The sequence below is a fragment of the Crocuta crocuta genome, unplaced genomic scaffold (assembly GCF_008692635.1).
Source record: "Crocuta crocuta isolate KB4526 unplaced genomic scaffold, BGI_CrCroc_1.0 scaffold112, whole genome shotgun sequence".
NCBI classification, from domain to species: domain Eukaryota; kingdom Metazoa; phylum Chordata; class Mammalia; order Carnivora; family Hyaenidae; genus Crocuta; species Crocuta crocuta.
Window position 1 is genome coordinate 5,936,422 of NW_027528818.1, and position 16,133 is coordinate 5,952,554.

At 38.1% G+C, this 16,133-nt stretch overlaps 1 protein-coding gene and 1 non-coding gene across 3 annotated transcripts in view; one reads left to right on the top strand and one right to left on the bottom strand.

Annotated features, from left to right (window-relative positions):
• NAA15 (N-alpha-acetyltransferase 15, NatA auxiliary subunit) overlaps positions 1-16,133 on the bottom strand; it is an 81,924-nt gene that overhangs the window by 53,877 nt on the left and 11,914 nt on the right. The gene's annotated exons all lie outside the window — the stretch shown is intronic.
• Positions 11,955-12,027, top strand: TRNAK-CUU (transfer RNA lysine (anticodon CUU)). The gene has a single exon. It is a non-coding gene; the product is annotated as a tRNA-Lys (tRNA).

A 16,133-nucleotide genomic window follows, 5' to 3' on the forward strand; every position in this document is an offset into this window, starting at 1 on the left:
ATGACAAACTTAGAAATGCCACTGCTTTATACACATCACAGTACAAGGAAAAAGGATCCCAAGCAGAAGAGGACAGTCCACACAGACTTGGAGACAGTGAATAAAGTTCAACGAGGCCAACCAGGCAGTAAAGCAAACACTGATGGAAATATTCAGTGATAAAAACCTGCATGGGATCCCTCTGCACTGGCTGCTGAAAATTATTAAGTGCTAAGTCTTGAATATGCACAGCGAAACTTCGTGAGGTAAAACAAAGAACGACTAGGATGTGGAAAGTTCAAGAATTTTCAGGGCTCATATGGTACTAAGAATTCCAAGTCACCAGAATGGAGTCTTCTTCAATGAACAGCTGCACAATTCAGTAAATACTGCAAAATGTCTACTCAGCAGGAGACAAAAACTAACCCTAGAGTAAGTGTACACCTTAACAAAGCCCTAGAATGATACACAAGCACCTTCACTGCCTGCTATTAACAAAGTCCAACATTCTTTAAAGACAGTTAATTCCAATAAAACAATGTAAAATTCATAATACCCACCACTCAGTAAATCATTAGATAAGCTAAGAAGCAGGAAAACATGACCTATAACCTAAAGAAATAAAAGAGAGAAATGATGAAATTATGAGGTAAAGATATCAAGATTATAAACAGGATCAAGAATTTAAAATATTAACATGTGAAAACAAACAGAATACATTAAAACAAGAACCAAACAGCACTTCTAGAGGTGAAAAATACATGCAATGAAAACGTCTCAGATTACATTAAAGCCATATGATAATGCATAAAAAAATCAGTGAAACGAAGACACAGCAACAGAACTACCTAAACTGAATAATAAATAAGATTAAAAAATATATTAGCTGCCATGCGTCTGTTGCTAAAATTGTTGAGTACTTAAGTCTTAAATCTGTAGGGTGAAATGTCATGAGGCCAAACAATGACCCTTTTGTACAAAAGAAAAACCAACTGTAAAAACATCACAAATCTAAACGAAAAAGGTAAAACAATAAAACTTCTAAAAAGATATTTTTAAATATCTTCATTACATGTTGGGTTAGCAATCTCCCTGATCTCTCAAGCAGGAAAGCTCAAATGTTTAAGGTAGCGTTTAAAACAAAACAAAACAAAAGCAAGCCAAAGACATTGCTAATGCACAGCAAAGATCTTACATCCAGAAAATATAAACTTTATCTCAGTATCAGTAAGACAGATAGCTCATTTAAAAACTGGGCAAGGGTCCTGAAAAACCTGCACTCAAAAAAGAGGTTACCCGAACAATCAATAAACATATTTGAGGTGCTTAATTACATCAAAAACATGTGCCATGCCTTTAAATTAAATGTGATTAAAATGTTAGACAATACTAACTGATGGATGTGTTGAGCAACTGGAACTCTCATAAATTGCTGGTAAGAGAGAAAACTGATTAACTAATTAGTTCAACTGTCTGGCAGGAGATTTATGCTATAAAAATTATACCTCAATAAAACCAGATCTTAAAAAACACTGGCAGTATATAATCATACAATGACACAATTCCAATTTGAGATGCATACTTAACAAAAATAAAAAGAAGAAAAAAGTGAATACCACTTATTAGTAGCTGAGATTACAAAAATATATGTGAAAGCAACAGAAAAGAATACCTAAAATTAATGATCTATCTGAACCAATAAAAAAAATAATAGTCTCTTTTACTTTGTATTAAACACTACTTTTACACCTAAGGCTTAAATGTGCCAAAGCCAACATAATAAATATACAAAAGGAGTCTAGGTCTTCTCTGCTAAAGTAAACAAACCATAAAGTGTCACTGTGTCATAATCCTAGCATTACATTCGTAGGTAATTTTTACATACTAGTTACACTGTGGGAAAATTTACAGAAAGGAATTAGTCAAATAATGAAAAGAGTGGTCTTTGGAATCAAATGGTTCTGGTTTTAAACATTGACTTCAGGGGTGCCTGGGTGGCTCAGTCGCTTTAAGAGCCTGACTCTTGATTTTGGCTCACATCATGGTCTCAACGGTTTGTGAGTTCGAATCAGTCGGGCTCTGAGCTGGCAGCAAGAAGCCTGCTTGGGATTCATTCTCATTCTCCTTCTCTCCTCTCTCCTCCCCTCCGTTTCTCCTTATTTCTGCTCCTCCCACCTGTGTGCGTGTGCTCTCTCTCAAAATAAATAAGCATTAAAAAAATAAAAAAATAATTTAAAAAAAACACAGACTTCAGATAATAAAACTACTTATTGTAATAAGTGCTTAAATCATGGAGATAACTGGTCAGGAAAAGACACATTAAACAAATAATACTAATAGCTAATATTTACTAAGCATATGCTGTGTGCCAGACACTGTGACAGGGAAAAGTCATTTAATCTTAACAATGGTATGAAGTAGTTATCCTTTTTAACCTCACTTTAAGTGAGATATCTGAGATACAGGGAGATTACATAATGTGGCTAAGGTTACACAACTACTAAGTGATGGAAAAAAGAAGATTTAAACCCAGACACTCTGGATTCAGAGCCATTATACCTAGCCATTATACGTTACTTTTCTAGGGGCACCTGCATGGCTCAGTTGGTTAAGCATCTGACTTCGGCTTGGGTCATTATCTCACCATTCTTGATTTCAAGCCCTACATCAGGATCCACACTGACAATGTGGAGCTTGCTTGGGATTCTCTCTTTCTCTGTCTTATCCCCTTTCTCTCTCAAAAAAAAAAAAAAAAAAAAAAAAAATNAAAAAAAAAGAAGAAAAAAGAGGGGCTCCTGACCAGTTCAGTCAGTTAAGCGTGTAACTTCCGTTCAGTTCATGATCTCATGGTTCAGGAGTTTGAGCCCCACTTCGGGCTCTGTGCTGACAGCTTGGAGCCTGGAGCCTGCTTCAGATTCTGTGTCTCCCTCGATCTCTCTCTCTTTCTGCCCCTCCCCAACTCAAGCACGTGCACTCTCTCTCTCTCTCCCCCTCAAAAATAAACATTAAAAAAAATTCAGGGGCATCTGGGTGGCTCAGTTGGTTAAGTATCTGACTTTAGCTCAGGTCATGATCTTGCGGTTTTTGGGTTCAAGCCCTGGGTCCGGCTCTGTGCTCATAGCTCAGAGCCTGGAGCCTGCTTTGGATTCTGTGTCTCCCTCTCTCTCTGCCCTTACCCCACCAGTGATCTGTTTCTGTCTCTCAAAAATAAAAACGTTAAAAAAAATTCAGATACCAATCTGAGACTCCTGTTTCCAAATGTATGGAATGACTGACAAATAATACTTCTGAGAAAAAAAAATGATACTTCTGCCAAGCATAAAGCTAATAAGTAAATATGAAATAATTATTTTCAGCTATTGGATGAGAGCCAACACAGGACTAAGATCTCAGAAGGGAAACAAGGTAAATCCCAAGAAAATCCTCTTCTCTGCCTATAGGCATTTTCCAGACTGTAGAATTGGGGGGGTGGTGGGGGGTGGAGAGCCAAACAGAACACAGCAGTCTCACTGATTTAACCAGAAATCTGAGTTAGAAACTGCTCAAAGAGTTGGAATGTATGGTGTTGGGTACCAGAAAGAACTGTACAAAGATGAAGCTTCAAAAATCTGTTAAATATCTTTAGTCAAACATTAAGCTGAGTGGGCTTGCTGCAAGATTCTATTGAAGTGAGGCAAAAGACAACTACCAAGTAGCATGAGCTGAACAACTACTAGCACTCATACATGGACAGGACTAGAGTTCCTAACATCAATGTAGAGACTTTATTAAACACTCAAAGATTCAGCAGAGACCCAGTAAGACCACACCTTAGGAATAGGCTAATCTAGACCCACCTTTATTAAAGCCTCAAAACAAGCCCTGGAGAAAAGCTGGTACACAAGCAAATTAATGATCTCTCAAAACAAAACTCTTCAGAAGGACAATAGGATCTAGACATTTAATATCCTAATGTCTATAATTTCCAATATTATGAAAAAACAAAAATTATTAGAAATGTAAAGCTGAGGGGAGCCTGGGTGGCTTAGTCGGTTAAGCGTCCGACTTTCGCTTAGGTCATGATCAGGCGGTTCATGGGTTCGAGCCCCGCGTCGGGCTCTGTGCTGACTGCCAGCTCAGAGCCTAGAGCCAATTTCAGAGTCTGTATCTCCCTCTCTCTCTGACCCTCCCCTGCTCACGCTGTCTCTCTCTCTCTCCTAGAAATAAATAAAAAATATTAAAAAAAAATGTAAAGCTGAAAATTATGATCCATGACCTACAGGAAATAAAAAATCAACAACTACTCAAGAATAACGACGATGGAAGTAGCAAAGACATTAAAACACATTTAGCTATTAGGTATTGTTAAGGGATTGAAAGGAAAACATGGACACAATCAGAAAACAAACAAAATCTCTCAACAGAAAAATGGAAACTTAAAAGGAGGCACATGGCTGGCTCAGTATACCATGTGACTTAAAAAAATTTTTTTGTTAATGTTTACTTATTTATGAGAACGTGTGTGTGAGGATGGGAAGAGGCAGAGAGAGAGAAGCCCAAGCAGGCTTCGCACTGTCAGCACAGAGCCTTACACTTAACCAACTGAGCCACCCAGGCGCTCCAAGCATGTGACTCATGATCTCAGGGTTGTGAGCTCAAGCATCACAGTGAGGGCAGAATTTACTTTAAAAAAAAATTTAGGCATCTGGTTGGCTCAGTTCGTAAGGATCCGACTCTTGATTTCAGCTCAGGTCATGTTCTCAGGATTCATGAGAACAAGACCCAAACTGGACTCTGCACTCACAGTGTGGAGTCTGCTTGGGATTCTCTTTCTCTCCCTTTCTCTCCGCCCCTCCCCTCCCTGCTCTCGCTCAGTCAAAATAAACAAACTTTTAAAAAAGAAAGAAAAGAAAGAAAGAAAAGACAGGCACCTGGCTAACTCAGCTAGCGGAGCATGAGTCTCTTGCTCTTGGGGTTGTGGGTTCAAGACCCATGTTGGATATGGAGATTACAATGGTAAAAAAGCTAAAAAATGATATATTAAAAAAGAAAAGAAAAATGGACACTTAAAAAATATGGACATTGTAGAGGCACTTAGGTGGTTCAGCTGGTTAAGCATCCAACCCTTGATTTTAGCTCAGGCCATGAGAGCTCAGGTTCATGAGAACAAGCCTTGTTTTGGGCTCTGCGCTGGGCATGCAGCCTGATCAAGATTCTCCTCCCTCTGCCTCACCTGCACAGGCACGAGCGCTCTCTTACAAAAAAAGGGGGAGGGGGCACTGTTGAATAAAAATACCAAAAAATGAAAAGTTAATCATATGAGCTTAAAATATTAGACACTGCAAGTGAATTTGAAGCCAGTACAGTGAACACAAAACCACTGAGAGAACTTAAAGTGACTGCAATGAACTTGAACATCTATAACAGAAATGATCCAAAATGAAAGCTGAAAACAGTAAAATGAAGCGGGGTACAAGGGAGAGAAAAAAGAAAAACTCGATGACCTGTAGTCTAATAGTCTCATACATACATATAACAAGAGTTTCAAAATGGGATAAAAAGACTAAAGGGAGGAAAATATAAAAAACTACAAATTAGATGAAAACTCTAAATCCACAGATCCAAGAATCTCAACAAACCCCAAGCAAGATAAACTGAAAAAAAGATGGGACAAGGGGAACACAGAGGCATATCACCACCCAATTGCTGAGAAATAACAACCAAAGAGAAAATTATACAACTAGTTAGAAAAAAGCCTGCATCATAAAAGGTCTCCAATTACCTCAGCTTCTACCTTAGGAAAATAGAAAAATAAGAGCAAATTAAACTCAAAGTGAGCAGAAAGGAAGTAAAAAAGGTTAAGAGAAGAATCAATGGAACAGAAAAACGGAATAGAGTAAATAAGTGAAACCAAAAGCTAGTTCTTTGAGATCAATAAAACTGATAAAGCTCTAGCCAATCATAAGCAAAATCACAAAAGTGAATAGTACAGTGAAACAACTAGAACCCCAGCTTTCTAGCCAAAAGGTGAAAAGGGGAGGTTCAGGGAAACAAAGTATCAAGAATATCACAGAGGAGGACGGGAAAAGGCAACTCCATAAAGTTATTTATTCATAAATAACATGCGTGGGTCTTATCCTATTTATAATACCAAAGACTGAGACCTGAACTAATAAGATACACCATCCAGGACCCAGACTAGTTAATGGGTGGCACATCAGCAGGACAGATCCAAAAATGACCACACAGATTTAAAACTCTGAACTGATATTAGAACCACAGCTCCAAGAGTTGGAGCTTGCAGCTTGAACCTAACCAGATTTGCTAAAACAAAATTAACATTCTCCATAGGATCTCAACAAAACCCAGAGTCTGACAAGCTGGTATTCAAAATATTCAGGATAAAATCCAAACTTATGTAGCATGTGAAGAAACAGGAAAAATCTCAACTTGCAAGGATAAAGACAATCTACAGATGCCAATGTAGAAATGACAGATTTAAGATTTTAAATTAGCTATTACAAAATACCAGAGTAGAGCACCTAGGTAGCTGAGTCAGTTGAGTGACTGATGATTTTGGCTCAGGTCATGATCCCAGGGGTCATGGGATTGAGCCCAACACTGAGCTCCATGCTGAGCATGGAGCCTGCTAAGACACTCTCTTTGTCTCTGTCCCTCTCCCCCACTTGTGCTCTCTCATTCTCTCTCTAAAATTAAAATAATAATAGGGGTACCTGGGTGGCTCAGTCAGTTAAGCGTCCAACTTTGGCTCAGGTCATGATCTCGTGGTTCGTGGGTTCGAGCCCCACATTGGGCTCTGTACTGACAGCTAGCTCAGAGCCTGGAGACTGTTTCAGATTCTGTGTCTCTCTCTCTCTCTGACCCTCCCCTGCTCACGCTGTCTCTCTCTCTCTCTCTCAGAAATAAAACATTAAAAAAATTTTTTAATAAATGTAAAATAATAATAAAGAATAATAAATAAAAATACCAGAGGAAGCAATTACTGAACACTTTCCAACACATTTTTTGGTAGGAGGAGGAAAACTCATCACAGGGGCTCAATACTAGAATGGCGATAACAGGAAAGACTCAGTGTACTGGTAAACCAATCAATAAAATTTATCGCATTTGAAGAACAGAGAAGAAATTAAAAAAAAAAAAAAAAAAGGNCCCAGAAGTGGATCCTCTCTGTGGCCCAGCATAGTTGATCAGTGAGGTACCTTGAGATCACATAAACAAAACCAATGATTTTAAGAAACAGAACTTTTGTTGCAATACTGAAAATTATTCCATTGCTCTTCCTAGAAAAATGATCTCTAATTTCACTGATAAGAATATGAAGGAAGTTAAGAAATCTCCAAAACAGCTGGCTATTTATATAACTACGTAAAGTCATCTACTGCAGAAATGAAACTTTATCATCTTTTCCCAAATCCTTGTTACAGAAAAAAAAGTCCTCTAGAAGTGAGAATTACAAAAGAGCAAATAAAGAAACTAGCCAAATACTGTACATATGATTTAGATTTGGCATTAAGATTACATGATTATCTTTTGTACTATATATATCTTTCTCTTACTTTCCTTCAAGTTATGCAAGAAACCTTTCATTCTTTGAAACTGATTTAAAAGAATGCAGCTTCAAATTAAGCTACAAATGATAAAAGCCAAACTTGGCTTTAAAAGTCAAACATGTTGAAATGATGCCTGGTATTTCTTCAAAATAACCTAGGGGATAGGGGGGTCACAGAATGAACCAAAAGTTGGTAACTGTCAAAATTAGGACATAGGTTCCTAATATTATCTTATTTTCATATGTTTGAAATTTTTCACAATTAAAAAGTTAAAAAGAAAATGAGCCTTAGGTATGCCAAAATCAAATCAGGAAGCATTTATTAACTTTCCAGAAGGCTGACCAGCACTTAGTACCAGTGTATTGGAGCTACTTTGGAAATTCTACTTCTGTCGAGCAGAAAGGTATAGAGAAACAGCACATAAAGCCTTAAGAGTCAGAGGTTAAAGCTGTAGCCATTTAACATTTCAGTTAATCAATACTAAATAAAAATTAAAATTCTTCAGTAAAGCTCCTCAGTCAAAATATCAGTATTTCAGGTGTTCAACAGCCACATGTGAACAGTGGCTAACATCCTGGAAACTCGGATGTAGAACATTTCCATAATCACCAAAAATTCTATTGAAAACTGGTTTAGAGTTCAAATGTTAGCAACCACTTAATAAACCGCTTTGTATCACCGGCCTAACGACAGCCTCAACGAAATCATCAACCACCCTGCAGGTTGTAGGTGAGAATTAAACGCAAACATATGAGGCATCTGGGTAGCTCAGTGGGTTAAGCATCCAACTTCGGTTCATGCCATGATCTCGCAGTCCGTGGGCTCAAGCCCTGCATTGGGCTCTGTGCTGACAGCTCAGAGCCTGGAGCCTGCTTGAGATTGTGTCTCCCTCTCTCCCTGCATCTATCCACTCACACTCTATCTCTCACAAAAATAAACAAATATTTTTAAAAAAATTTTTAACACAAACATAAAGAACCTGAATCAGCGTTCAATAAAAATGTTTAAAAAGGGGCATCTGGCTGGCTCAGTCAGTGGTACATGGTTCCACTCAGTCAGTGGAACCCCTTGATCTTGGGGTTGTGGGGTCAAGCCCCATGTTGGGGTTAGAATTCAGTTAAGAAAAAATTGGGGGTGTGGGCACCTGGGTGGCTCAGTAGGTTAAGTATCTGACTCTTGATTTCAGCTCAGGTCATGATCTCATGTTTCCTGGGATCAAGCCCTGCATTGCTGTCAGTGCAAAGCCTGCTTGAGATTCTCTCTTCTCTCTTTCTGCTCCTCCTCCTCCAATTGCTTGCATTCTCTCTCTCAAAATAAATAAACTTTAAAAAAAACAAATTTTCTTTAGAAGTTTAAATAAAGCACTATGATATCAGTTACAACTTGCAATATTTAGACCCAACCCAGCTTGACTGAATGTAGTGAAATATGAAAGCAGAAACTGAATTAAACTATTCAATCAAGGGGATCAAAGGGTCTTTGTGAGACGATGGAAATGTTCTACACATCTTGAAAGGGACTTGGGTTTCAAGGGCATATGCATTTGTCAAAATAAGTAGAAAAGTACCCTCAAGACACCTCAAAGAACAGTACATTCAAGACCTGTGCATTTTACTGCAAATTATATTTTAATTTAAAAATATTTTAAGGAAAATACAGAATCTCTACCTTTATCCTCCATTTCCTAAAATTATTTTAGTTGGAACTTCCATTTGTAGACAATATGTCATCCTTTATATATCATATAATTTCTGGACAACTACAACCATGAAAACAAATCCTAACAATGACTTTTCTCCTCCTAGTTTTATACTGTTTTTTTTTTTAAATGTTTCTCTTACTTATACAAAAAAAAACAAGGTCCACTGAGATAAGACTCAACAAGTCAAGGCTATTTTATAGATTCTTAGTTGGAATTGGAAGAGACCTTAAACATCATCTGGTATGAGTGATCACACAGCTCATGTCTGCTGCCAGCTCACTCTTCATTAAAATGTTTTTATATACAATGAGCCAAACTCTAGCTCCCTCTAACTTCTGTTTACTCATTTTAGCTCTGTAAGAGTTCAGTTTTCCCTTTCAAGCTAAACATCTTTGTTCTTTGAGCTATTCCTTACATGAAAGTTTTAAGTCCTTTAATAATCAGGGCCACTCTGTGAGGTTAATGAAATATTATTCCCATATCTGTATATTTTTTCAAAACTAGTAAAATTTCAAAAAAACTGGATAATTTAAATGAAGTTGTTAAAATTTTATTTTTTCTAAATTAAACCATTTTTTAAAATCTGTCACTAATATTTCACCAACCAAAAGGTATTTCAGTATTTTAAAAGTAACAAGTACATGGGGCACCTGGGTGGCTCAGTCAGTTAAGCATCCGACTTCAGCTCAGGTCAGATCTCACGGTTCGTGGGTTCAAGCCCCACACCAGGCTCTGTGCTGACAGCTCAGAGGCTGAAGCCTGTTTCAGATTCTGTGTCTCCCTCTCTCTCTGCCCCTCCCCCATTCATGCTCTGTCTGTCTCAAAAATAAACTGTAAAAAAATTCTTTTTTAAATAAATAAAATAACAAGTACATAGTCTCAGAATAAAACAAAGAAAGGTCCGTGGGAATTTTACACCAATATTCTTGGGGCATATCAACTGAAGAGAGTCATTGGTCCATATCTCTTGGACCCACAAATTAAAATTAGATATGATCTCACTAGCAGCAGAATTCAATGTGACCATCACCATCTACTTTCTGGATACTACACCACTGTTAATGTACTGTAAAATGTGTTTTTATCCTTTTCCCCCCAGCATTAAATTATGTCACTTGAGAAAAAAAAGTTGAAAAAGCACCATTATTGCCAAGCTTTGCACATAAAACCAAAAATTAACTCTTTAAAAAATTTTTTTTTTGTTTTATTTATTTCTGAGAGAGACAAGAGAGACAGCATGAGCAGGGGAGGGTGCGAGAGAGGGAGACACAGAATCTGAAACAGGCTCCAGGTTCTGAGCTGGCAGTCAGCACAGAGCCCCACATGGGGCTCGGACCCACGAACTGTGATGTCATGACCTGAGCTGAAGTTGGACGCTTAACCAACTGAGCCACCCAGGCGCCCCCAAAAATTAACTCTTTATAGGATATCTGCCCTCTAATTTCTAAACACTCCACAAATCCTCATAAAAACCATACAAGCAAAGAAAGACAGCAAACAAAATCACCCAAAGTCAGCATTATAAGACGACAAAACAGCTAAAAAATTCCAATTTTCATAGAAGTGCATAAACATCCGATACCAGAAGCTCCACTGGGAACTGTCGAAAAGATCAATACAACAGGGTCTAAATTAGTATTAACTAGGATTCACCCTCAGAAGACGGCTCCATCCTGAAAGGAAGTAGTTAGAGACATGATGGATGAAGAGCAATGGCTACTGGGAGTCAAAAGAAGAGGCTTGAAAAAGTCTGTTAAGACCATCTCTTCGAAGGGGCGCCTGGGTGGCTTAGTCGGTTAAGCGTCCGACTTTCGCTTAGGTCATGATCTCGCGGTTTGTGGGTTCGAGCCCCGCGTCGGGCTCTGTGCTCACTGCCAGCTCAGAGCCTGGAGCCTGTTTCAGAGTCTGTGACTCCCTCTCTCTCTGACCCTCCCCTGCTCACGCTGTCTCTCTCTCTCTCCTAGAAATAAATAAAAAAAAAAAAACCATAAAAAAAAATTTTTTTAAAAAGACCATCTCTTCGACAAATGGTGTTGGGAAAAATGGAGAGCAACATGCAAAAGAATGAAAATGTACCACTTGCTTACACCATACACAAAAGTCAATTCAAAATGGATTAAAAACCTAAATTTGAGACCTGAAATCATAAAAATCCCAGCAGAGAACACAGGTAGTAACTTCTTTGATATTGGCAGTATCAACTTCTAGATATGTCTGTCTGAGACAAGGGAAACAAAGGCAAAAATAAACTACTGGGATTACATCAAAATAAAAAGCTTCTGCACAGCAAAGGAAACATGAACAAAACTAAAAGGCAAACTACTGAATGGGGGAAGATATTTGGAACTGACATATCCAATAAAGGGTTAGTATCCAAAGTATATAAAGAACTTAAAAACTCAACATGCAAAACGCAAATAATCCAATTAAAAAATGGGCAGAAGAAATGAACATTTTTCCAAAGACAATACATATGGCCAACAGACACATAAAAAGATGCTCATCATCACCATCAGGGAAATGCAAAATAAAACTACAATGAGATATCACCTCACAACAGTCAGATCAGCTAAAACCAACACCACCAAGAAACAACAGGTGCTGGCAAAGGTGTGGAGAAAGAGAAACGCTTTTGCACTTACGGCAGGAATGCAAACTGGTGCAGCCACTGTGGAACACAATATGGAGCTTCCTCAAAAAAAAAGAAACAAAAAAAAACGGGTGCCTGGCTGGCTCAGTTGGTAGAGCATAAGACTCTTGATCTTGGGGTTGTGGATTCGAGCCCCACATTGGGTATAGAATTACTTAAAACAGAATCTTAAAAAACAAAAAAAAAGTTAAAAATAGAACCACCCTACAATCCAACAATTGCAGTACTAGGCATTTACCCAAAGAACACAAAAATACTAATTCAAAGGGCTACATGCACCCTGATGAAGTATATCTATTGACCAAATTATGGAAACAGCCCACGTACCCATCGATTGATGATGAGTGCATAAAGAATATGTGGTATATATACACAATGCAATATTACTCAGCTATCAACAAAGAATGAAATCTTGCCATTTGCAACAACATGGATAGAGCTAGAGTATTTTTTTTTCTGCAGAGAGAAGGTGGGGAACAAGTGAGCAAGGGGCAGAGAGAGAAAGAGGGAGAATCCCACGAGGGACACACAGAGAGAGAGAGAGAAGGATCTCATACTAATCCGACGAGGGGCACAAGCTCACCTGAAACCCAGCTCAAACTCACAAACTGAGATCATGACCTGAGCCGAAGTCAATCAGCCTACCGACTGAGCGAGCAATCCAGGAGCCCCTGAGAACTAGAGAGTATCATGCTAAGCGAAATAAGTCAGTAAGAAAAAGACAAATACCATATGATTTCACTCATATGTGAAATTTAAGAAACAAAACAAAGGGGAGAAAAAGAGAGGGAGAGAGAGAGGCAAACCAAGAAACAGTCTTAACTACAGAGAACAAACTGATGGTTACCAGAAGGAGGTGAGTGGGGAGATGGGCTAAACACCTGGTGGGGATTAAAGAGTGGACTTGCTGTGATGAGCTCCAGGTGATGTATGGAAGTGAAAACCAAAACTAACTAACTTACATTGTATTTTAACTAACTGGACTTAAAACTTAAATTAAAATTAAAAAAAAAAAAAAAGGACCAAATGTAGCAGTTTAAGCAAGGCATGGCTTTCAAGAAGGAGCCACCTTAGAAAGAATTGACATTTGAAGGCTTGATAAGGAAGCCACTGAAGATGAGGACCCTACTAAAATACTGATAGAACAATTGGAAAGGGTGAGGGAGAGACACATTTATTTAAAGAAACAATTCTCTGTAGCAACAAAAGAGGGTGCTCTTAAACTAAGAGATTGAGGAAGTCACACACAAACCTCACTCCAAAAGTAAAACTGTGTATACTTTTAGTCTAGTAAAATCAATCACAAATAACCTGAACAGAAAAAAGAACCTGGCACTTATAGCAAGTTACTAATACAGAATGAAAAAAGTAAAAAAAACCTTGTGGCAGATGAAAACACACCAAAAAGCCTAGTGATTAAAAAAAAAAAAAGGAAACATGCAATACAAGACTCCATGGCAAATTAAAAATAAATAATACTATACCTTTATGGCATAATTAAGTGCCAGATGAAAATATAAAAGAACACCTCAAACAGATGTTCAAAATTTTAAATAATGAACAAACAATAGGAAAATATAAAACAGATACAGACTGAACTAAAGAAACAAGAAAAACACAACCACATCTCAGTAACTAAACTTCAAGATATATAGTCTAGGGGTACCTAGGTGGCTCAGTCAGTTAGGTGTCTGACTCCAGCTCAGGTCATGATCTGGCAGTTAGTGATTTCGAGCCCCACATCATGTCTCACTGCTGTCAGCCTGTCAGCACAGAATCTGCTTCAAATCCTCTGGCCCTCTCTTTCTGCCCCTCTGCTACTTGTGCTCTCCCAACCTGAAACCATGTACCAGGGAAAATTTATCCAGAAGAGTTGATGCAGAGATACAATCCAAGTAAAACGCTTCAGTTTTAAAGATACAGAAAAACCCCTCAGATCTCCAAAGAGAAAGATTAAATCATCTACAAAGAAATCACAGTAGTATCAGCAACATACAAGCAAGACAAAAGCAGGGCGATTATTTTCAAAAAAACCTATGAAGATATGTGCCAAAGAATTTAAATCCAAACTGTCCTTCAAATATCACTGCTATAGAAAAACAGTTTAACCATATAAGAACTTAAGAGATTTCCACAAGCACTGCTCAGAAATCTCCATCATACATTAAGCTTCATCCAATCAACAGATGATTGAGAAAACTTCATCTAAAGGTCTGTTGGTGAATATGGTGAATATAAACTATATTTAATTATACAACTAAATCTAAAACAAAGGTATTGATGAGGGTGGAAGAATAGTACATAAAATGACACACTCTCACCAAGTATAAGTAACTTTAAAATATCAAAGGAAAAAGAGACGGGAAAAAAAGTAAAGTAGAATAAGCTCATTCACTGTCTCACACATAAGAAAATAAGACTCAAAGAATTTATTTTTTTTCAAGTCCTATTTACTTTTTTTTTTTAAGATTTTATTTTTAAGTCATCTCTACACTCAACAAGGGGCTTGATCGTAGAACCCTGAGATCAAGAATCACATGCTTAAAGGGCGCCTGGGTGCCTCAGATGGTTAAGCGTCCGCCTTCAGCTCAAGTCATGTTCTTGCAGTTCATGAGTTCAAGCCCCATGTCAGGCTCTGTGCTGAAAGCCTGGAGCCTGCTTCGGATTCTGTCTCCCTCTCTCTCTGCCCCTCCCCAGCTTGTGCTCGGTCTATCTCTCAAAAATAAAGATTTATAAAAAATTTTTTTAAAGAATCACACACTTTACTAACTTAGCCAGCCAGGTACCCCTCAATGGATTTAATTAAAGCTAACAAATCAGTGGCTCCTGGGTGGCTCGGTTGAGCATCCAACTTCAACTGAGGTCATGATCTTGTGGTCTACAGGTTCAAGCCCCACATCAGTTTTGATGTTGTCAGTGCATAGCCCGCTTCATATCTCTCCGCCCTTCCCCACTCATGCTCACTCTCTCAAAAATACATAAACATTTAAAAAAATAAAGCTAACAAATCAAACAGCAGAAGCCTAAATAAGACAAAAAAAGGACAATGGGAATATTCAAAGGCATAAAGGTAACTGACTAGAACAAAAATATATAACTTCCTAAATATCAAAAGAATACAAAAAACAAAATAAAAATACCACTTTATAAGACACATGATAAGGTTAACATGAAACATGGGGTGCCTCTTCGGCTCAGGTCATGATCTCACGGTTCATGGGTTCAGTCGGGCTCTGTGCTGACAGCTAGCTCGGAGCCTGGACCCTGTTTCAGATTCTGTATCTCCTCTCTCGCTGACCCTCCCCTGCTCATGCTGTCTCTCTCTCAGAAATAAATAAAACATTAACAATTTTAAAAAGATAACATAAAACAAAGATGAAATCAATGAAAAAATTGAAGTTCTTAATAGACTAAACCTACAACAAAACAAGTACTAACTCACATGCTTCACATGCTTTACTGTCTGCCAGGTACTTTCATACACATCTTACCATCTGACCAGTGAGATGTCAGAAAAGTACTGTTCTCTTTTACTCAGATTTGCAAACTGAGACTTAAGAAAGGTAAGGAATAAAACAGAGCAGAGCCAGGATTCAAACCCAGAATCTTTCTATTATTCTTTCCATATCAAGCTCCCTCCATTGAATATCAAAATTGTTTCAAACACAAAGTGAATGGGTGCCTGGGTGGCTCGGTTAGTTGAGCATCCCACTTTGGCTCAGGTCATGGGTTTGAGACTCATGTCAGGCTCTGTGCTGACAGCTCAGAGCCTGGAGCCTGCTTCAGATTCTGTGTCTCCCTCTCTCTGCCCCTTCCGTCTTTCTCCCTCTTTCTCAAAAATAAATACACATTAAAAAAAATTTTTTAATGCACACAAATTGAAAAAAATGTGTAATGTTTTATTTCCTGTTTTTAAAATACTGTCTTCCTGGAGTGCCTCAGTGTCTCAGTCAGTTGAGCTTCTGACTTCATCTCAGGTCATGATCTTGTAGTTCTCAAGTACAAGACCCCTGTGTGAGGCTCTGCTGACAGCTCAGAGCCCGGAGCTTGCTTTGGATTCTGTCTCCCTATCTGCCCTTCCCCCGCTCAAGCTGTGTGTGTGTGTGTGTGTGTGTGTGTGTGTGTGTGTGTGTGTCAAAAATAAACATAAAAATATGTTTAATAAATAAAAATATCATCTCCCTTGTCGAAAAATCTTTAAAATAAATTAGCCTGAAGCATCTCGGTGGTTAGGCATCCAACTCTTGATTTT